This window comes from Mustela erminea, chromosome X (assembly GCF_009829155.1).
Source record: "Mustela erminea isolate mMusErm1 chromosome X, mMusErm1.Pri, whole genome shotgun sequence".
Lineage (NCBI taxonomy): Eukaryota > Metazoa > Chordata > Mammalia > Carnivora > Mustelidae > Mustela > Mustela erminea.
Genome location: NC_045635.1, coordinates 94,198,790 through 94,205,993, shown reverse-complemented (window position 1 = coordinate 94,205,993; position 7,204 = coordinate 94,198,790). Strand labels below are relative to the sequence as shown.

The following is a 7,204-nucleotide window of genomic DNA, read 5'->3' as shown; positions in this document are numbered from 1 at the left end:
ATAGTGCACCAAGTATTGGGATAAGGTCCTCTCATAAAGGAGAATAATTCATAAGTTCAGAGAGACCACAGTCTAGAGGACAAATAGCATAAAACCATACATGTAGAATGAAGTGTTATATGGCACAGGGGCAAAAAGAATCACACCTAACTCAAAAGGGAAAGGGAAGTTAAAAGTGCAAATCAGACGTTCCTTGGAGGTGATGCCTAAACGAACCTAGTCGGGTGTTCCAACTCTCTATTGCTGTGTAACAAAGTATCTTTAAAATTCCAACAAATATCCTACCTCAGAATTTGGGTACTTACTTAACAGCTGGGCTGGTTGGTAGGCTGCAAGAGGTTTCACTCGCATGCCTGGCACCTTGAAGGAGACAGCTTTAAAGACTAGTCTCTCTCTGCTAGAACCTTCCTTTCTTCCATGAAGTCTCGGGGCTTCTCCAGAAGATCCCTCTGGCAGGGTAGGTAGAGTCTTACAAGGCGGCTCAGGGCACCAAGAACTTCGCCTCGACAGATCAAGACAGAGGCTCCAAGGCTTCTTATAACAGCCTCAGAAGTCAGGCAGTATCACAGTCAACACAATTTATTGGTTAAACGTGAGCTGGTGTGGGAGGGAACACATAAGTGTGTTCCCATACTTAATAAACCACACCAGGGAGGTATGGTTTATTCGAAACTATCATGGAGACTGGATACCACGCCGGGCTAAGAAGATTCTAAGGGTACAATTTTCCGCTAGAAGGAATATTATGCACAAAGGCAATAGCTCATGTAAGAGTAAATCCTGAGAAGCATCAGGCTGCCACTGTTAACCCACACAATGTGCAAAAGGCAACCGAAGGGAGACTTAGGCTGCACTTAGCAGGCTCCCGAGTCCTGGGCCCCACACAGATGACCTTAAAACCAGAAATGAGGACTCCTTCTAACAGCCTGTTAAAACATGTGGAAGGTCTGGGCATGCGCAGACATGCCTTAGCCAAAAATATTAACAAGTCATTATCAGAGGGATGTCTGGGTGGCTCAGAGGGCTAAGCCTCTGCCTTCGGCTCAGGTCATGATCTCAGGGTCCTGGGATGGAGCCTCGAATCAGGCTCTCTGCTCAGCGGGAAGCCTGCTTCCCCCTCTCTCTCTGCCTGCCTCTCTGCCTACTTGTGGTCTCTTTCTCTCTCTCTGTCAAATAAATAAATGAATAAATCTTTTAAAAAAGCCATTATCAGAAACTGGCACTGAAGTGGCATCCAGGTAAAAAATCATGAGAATAAACAAGCAGGAGAGATAGAATTCAAACAAGTAGCTGAGGTATATGACATATTATTCAGATGCTAATAAATGAGACTCCTATGACAAATATGGTGAAGAAGGATTAGGTGGTGGAGGTGGAAGTCATTTTGACAGTCTGTTTGAGTTGGGCTTCACCTTGCATAACTCAGATGATGCCTCCACAGATTGATTGAGTGAGTGAGTGAGTGGATGAGACCGATTTTTATTGAACTTCTTTGAAAACCCACTTGTGGACTTCTGTGGGGACTCACAGGGGGTGCCCCAAAGAAGCTGAGGCAGAGTATTGTTTTTCACTGTCTTCAGTGGATTTCCACATTTCGAAGGGAATTCGCTCTTTCCGATATAGGATTTATGTCTTTAGGTTCACTGGGTCATGGAAGCCTCACTTCATTCTCTTCCATGTCCTTTTAGGATAGTTCGACAGGCAGCTTCAAATCCATATCAACTTTTACTAAAATTGTTAGTGGCAGGAAACTCACTGCAAAGAGAATAATGTTGAGGGATGCCTGGGTGGCTCAGTGGGTTAAAGCCTCTGCCTTCAGCTCAGGTCATGATCTCAGGGTACTGGGATCGAGCCCTGCACCGGGCTCTTTGCTCAGTGGAGAACCTGCTTCTCTCTCTCTCTCTCTCTCTCTCTCTCTCTCTACCTGCTTCTCTGCTTGCTTGTGATCTCTGTCAAATAAATAAATAAAATCTTTTAAAAAAAAGAGAGAGAGAATAATGTTGAAAATGGTCAAGAAAGAGTCAAAGCTGAAGACAGCCAGTTAAAGTCCTTAACCGTAAGTGGTAAGGGACAGCTGCTATGCTTTGATAACAAGTAATTCAATGCAACCAATTAGTGCAGAAGTTAACTATACAAGCACCATTTGAGGATTAGCAGGAACTTCTTTTTTGAAGATTTCAAATGAACTTAACTTTCAGTGTTACTGTACCTAATCTTAAGTACTCATAACCACAACTCTTGTTAGCCTCTATTTGTCAGACTCTTGACTTATTGTTGGGGCCTCATAGGACTATTTTATTTTGTCTTTAAAATTCTTGTAAATCTTTGTGTGCATCTTGCTTTTTTTAAATTATTAAATATAATCCAAGGTGGCTATGGCTCTTTCATGCATTAATACCAGCATGGATCTATTTTTCTCAGTGTGTTTGGAGTGTGAGACAAGTCGTGTTAACTTGCTGTGTAGTTCATATTGCCTGGATGAATCTTCCACAACAATAATTTCATTTTTTCCAGTATTTTGTAGTGCAAGATATTAATGCATAATGATAATACATTTCTGATTTAATATAAATTGAAGATGCTTTCTAATTGTGCATGAATGCTGCCAACTTAGTGAATTTTGACAACTGTTTAAATATATAGTGTTGGGGCTCCTGGGTGGCTCAGTGGGTTAGGCCGCTGCCTTCGGCTCAGGTCATGATCTCAGGGTCCTGGGATCGAGTCCTGCATCGGGCTCTCTGCTCAGCAGGAAGCCTGCTTCCTCCTCTCTCTCTCTCTGCCTGCCTCTCTGCCTACTTGTGATCTCTCTCTGTCAAATAAATAAATAAAATCTTTAAAAAATATATATATAGTGTTAAACTTAGGCTGGTAAACTGGGTCTTTGTCATTTGCTTTTATATATATATATACACACACACACACGCATGCACACACACACACACACACACACACACACATATATATAATGTGAAAATCACTATAGATAGATAGATGATAGACAGATAAAAGAAATGTGAATGTGCATTTAGTGCCTTGAAAAAAAAAGTCCTGAGAAACACCAAGCCACAAAACTATGGTGTTATGGTTAAGAGTGCAGACTCTAGAGTTAGACTTTGGAGCCAGTTTTCTCCAGTGCAAATTTTGTGTCCTAGAACCAAATTGTTCAAGGTTATTAAATTTAAGTTAATTAATTGAATTAGTTAAATTAAATTTCAGTTCTCTAGCTTCCCCTTAATCACAGTGGCCACATTTCAAGTGCTCAAGAGCTACGTGTGGGTAGTGGATACCATATTGGACAACTCAGACGTAAAACATCCCCATCACAGAAAGTTCTCTTGGACAGCAGTGTGCTTGAAGGTTTTTTAATAGGCTTCCATTTAACTAACTTGCCTCTTTAACTCTGTATTCCCATTACAAAACTTATCAATTGATAGCCAAGACATACTGAAATGAATGGGTAGCCACACATTTTTTCACCTCCCAGTTCATCTGCTTATAAAACATTCAGTTGTGTTTGTATCCAAACCTGTGTATTCCAGTTTACTTTTTACTTACATTGAAATTACATAACTTAGTTTAATTTGTCAACAGATAAAATACAGATGGGAAAAGTCTTCTATGCAAATTAAGCTGAATGCCTTGTTAAGAATCAATAAAGACAAGTTGAAATTTATTTGCTGCATAATGAATCATAGGATAGAAAATTATAAGATATTAGAAGGAAAAACATCCAGAAATCTATGCTCAGCTAACTTCGAGAGTCCTTAAGTACTTACTCCACTTTAAAAAGCCTGAAACTGAAAAGTATTACACAATAATGGATGAAATTTATGAAAGAAAAATGAAGCTAAACTCCAATAAATAGAACTATATATCAAATGATGGATAAACACATATGATATTCTAAATTAATATAAATATATTTATGGAGATAATCAGACATTGTATGCTTCCTATGGGATATGACAATACCATATATTAAATCTTGAAAAAAAGAATCAAACCTCTACATCCAATCAAGTCCCTAGCTCCAATTGTGGCTATTCTCCAGCCACAATTACAATTTTATAGGAAATACAGAGGACAAAGGAACTTGTTAAACTACACCATGGGAATGCAATCAGCAAAAGCCATACCTTGGGAAACTCTACAAGACAAACTTTTTTTTAAAAGATTTGATTTATTTATTTGAGAGAAAGAAGTGAAGGCAGACGCTTAACCGACTGAGCTACCCAGGCACCTCTGACCTGGTTTCTTCAACACATTGCAAAGAGAGAGAGATGGAGGGGTAACTAATGGATTAAAAAGAAACTTAAAATATAGAGCAATCAATCACAACATGTAGACCTTTTTTGGATCCTAATTCATTAATAGTGTGCAAAGTATTTTAAGATGAGACAATTGGAAATTTGTACAATAGCAGATTAGTTGATATTATTGGGGTAATTATTATTGTTATAGATGAAATAATTGTCATTATGTTAAAAAAGAGTCCTGTTCTTTTACATACATACTGAAATAATGACAGATGATATGATGACTGAGATTTGCTTAAATATACTATGGGAAGGGATAGTGAATGGAGGTATGGAGGAAGCATGATGGGATTTTTTTAAAAAGATTTTTACTCATTTGAGGGGTAGAGAGAGAGTAAGTGAGTAGGAGGGGGCAGAAGGAAAGGGAGAAGCAGACTCTCCTCTGAGCAGGAAGCCTGAAGCTGGGCTCAATCCCAGGACCCGAGATCATGACCTGAGCTGAAGCAGACACTTAACTGACTAAGCCACCCAAGCATCCCTGAAAGATTGATTATTATTGGGCCTGGGTATTGGGTACATAGGGACTCATTATATTATTCTATCTACTTTGCATACATTCTAAATTCTCCATAACACAAAGTTTTAAAAATATAATGTATCATTTTTCTCACCAAGTTTTTCTAAGAGACCAACTAAGTCCCAAAAGCATCAGAGGAGGGAAGTGAAAGCAGAGTAATATAATAAAGATTAAGAACGTTCTAGTTATTTTCCATAATGACCCCCTCTTAATATCAAACCAAATTAAAAAGAAAAATATGTCCCTGCTTCAAACATGGGCAGAAGGCACTGAAGACTGCCTATTGGGTATTCACCACTGATTCTGGAATCAGCATTGATTGTAATCCCTGGTTCATCACTAATTGCATTACCCATGGACGAAGTAATCAATGTTTATAACACTCAGTCTCCTCATCTGTGAAGTAGAAGTATTATAAAGTCATTATGAAAGTCATCTGTGAAGTGGAAGTATTATAAAGTCATTATGAAAACTCAATAATATAAGCCAATGTAAGGTGTTTTGCTTGTTTGCCACAGAGCCCACCTCGGGAACTAATAAGAGAGTACACAATGGAAATTGTTAGTGACAGCTTAGAAGATCATACCAATGAATCTGGATTTGCTCTATTACATGAACTCTGAACATTCGAAACACTTGAGTGAGAGAAAATAATGTTTGAGAGAATTGATTTTGATGGGACAGAAATAGAAGGTAGAAAAACCACATAGTTGTTGCAATTTTTGCAAGAAGACCTACACTTCTGTGGTGGCTATAGAAATGGAAAACATGGGTGCCTGGGTTGCTCTGTCAGTTAAGTGTCCACTCAGGTCATGATCTTGGGGTCCTAGGGTGGAGCCTCGCATCAGGCTCTGTGCTCAGCAGGGAGTCTGCTGGAAATTCTCTCTCCCTCTTTCGGCCGCACCCCTTCAAATAAATAAATAAATCGTAAAAAGATAAGAAACAGAAAATAGAGGACATCCAGACACTCCTGTGAAGAGGCACTAACGTTAGAAACAGCAAGGTGTCCATTTGACTCCTGACTACTAATTATCAGGGAGCCTCATCTTCAAACTATTCACCTCAGGTAGGTAGAAACACAGAAGAAAAGAGATGGAAAGAAAGGTGGAGAACAAAAGAGACATTAGTCTTGGGTTTCAAAGACTGTTGTGTATTTACTCACATTACTCAGCGCTAACACTAAAGATGTCAGAGGCTTTATGCGGAATCAGGATAAATGTGTAAAGTAGCAGCTGAGGTTTAATAAGACCTGATGGCTCGAGATGGGGTGAAGAAGGATCGGGAAGATACCCAATGCAGTTTCCTGCGAATGACCAGATACATTGCTCTCCTGCCGCTCTCAGCTTCCTTGCCTGTAACTCCCCACTGTGGGCAGCTAATTGCTCACAAAGGGAATTATGAAAAAAGCTAAAAGTCATTTACAACTTTCACTGTTACTCAACAAAATAGACTGTTTTCCTCCAGGAAGTGGTATTCTCTATAAAGTTACAATTTCTTAAGCAAACTTTCTCCAGGCCCACAGTAGTAAGAAATGCATTTAAGATTCTCATTCCTTCCTAACTCCAATGATCCCCAATGTTATTTTTCCACTTGAAAATTGAGCAATACTCCAGCTCTTCTTCGATGATAGAGCCAGTCTTGTAATGTTCAACTGGGTAGCTCAGAGGTTTCCCTCGGGCTACTTCCATCCCTGTTTCTCCTGATCAGCTAATTGAAAGACAGCTCAAAAAAAAAAAAATGACAAGGTTTCTGAAGCTAGACTCCTAAGAGAAGACAACAGGGAACTGGAAGTTCTGTCCCCGCCAACCTTCTTGACGACAGGTGACTAGAGCAAATCCCTTACATCTGTACTATCAGGATACCTACTTTCAAGGGAAGGTCTTTTAACTCTGCAAGCATCATGGGGCCTGATGAATCAAACTGATTTCTTTGAGTCAAATGAATTCTGGAAGCATTAAGCACTATCATGGGATGCAGAAAAAGACTGAATTACACAATAATAGAAAAAAAATGCTTGATTTTTTTTTGATGGGACTGTAACCTTTAAAATGAGAAATTTAGAGCTTACAAAACATCTCCTCTCAAATGCACTTCTTTTGTATTTGATCACTTTCTCAGCTGTGTATTTTTACAGCATATTCAAGTGTAAACCAGATCACTGAAACAATAAGTTCATTCACAATTCATAGACTGTCCACAGCCACGTAAAAAAATATTCCCCTCTGCCAATAATAGGCACAGTTTCTGCATTACTCTGAATTCCGTAAGGAAGTATTCTCAAAGGTTGTTTCCTAACCTCTTTTTTGAAAACAATAACACCTTATTAATTTAGATGGCTGGGGAACTTACTATCACTTCATCAATATTGGTT

The 7,204-nt window shown here is 39.1% G+C and overlaps 1 pseudogene; it reads left to right on the top strand.

The window, feature by feature from the left end:
* The first annotated feature begins 905 nt into the window (after positions 1–905).
* On the top strand, positions 906–2,098 carry LOC116582329 (annotated as a pseudogene).
* Positions 2,099–7,204: the final 5,106 nt, after the last annotated feature.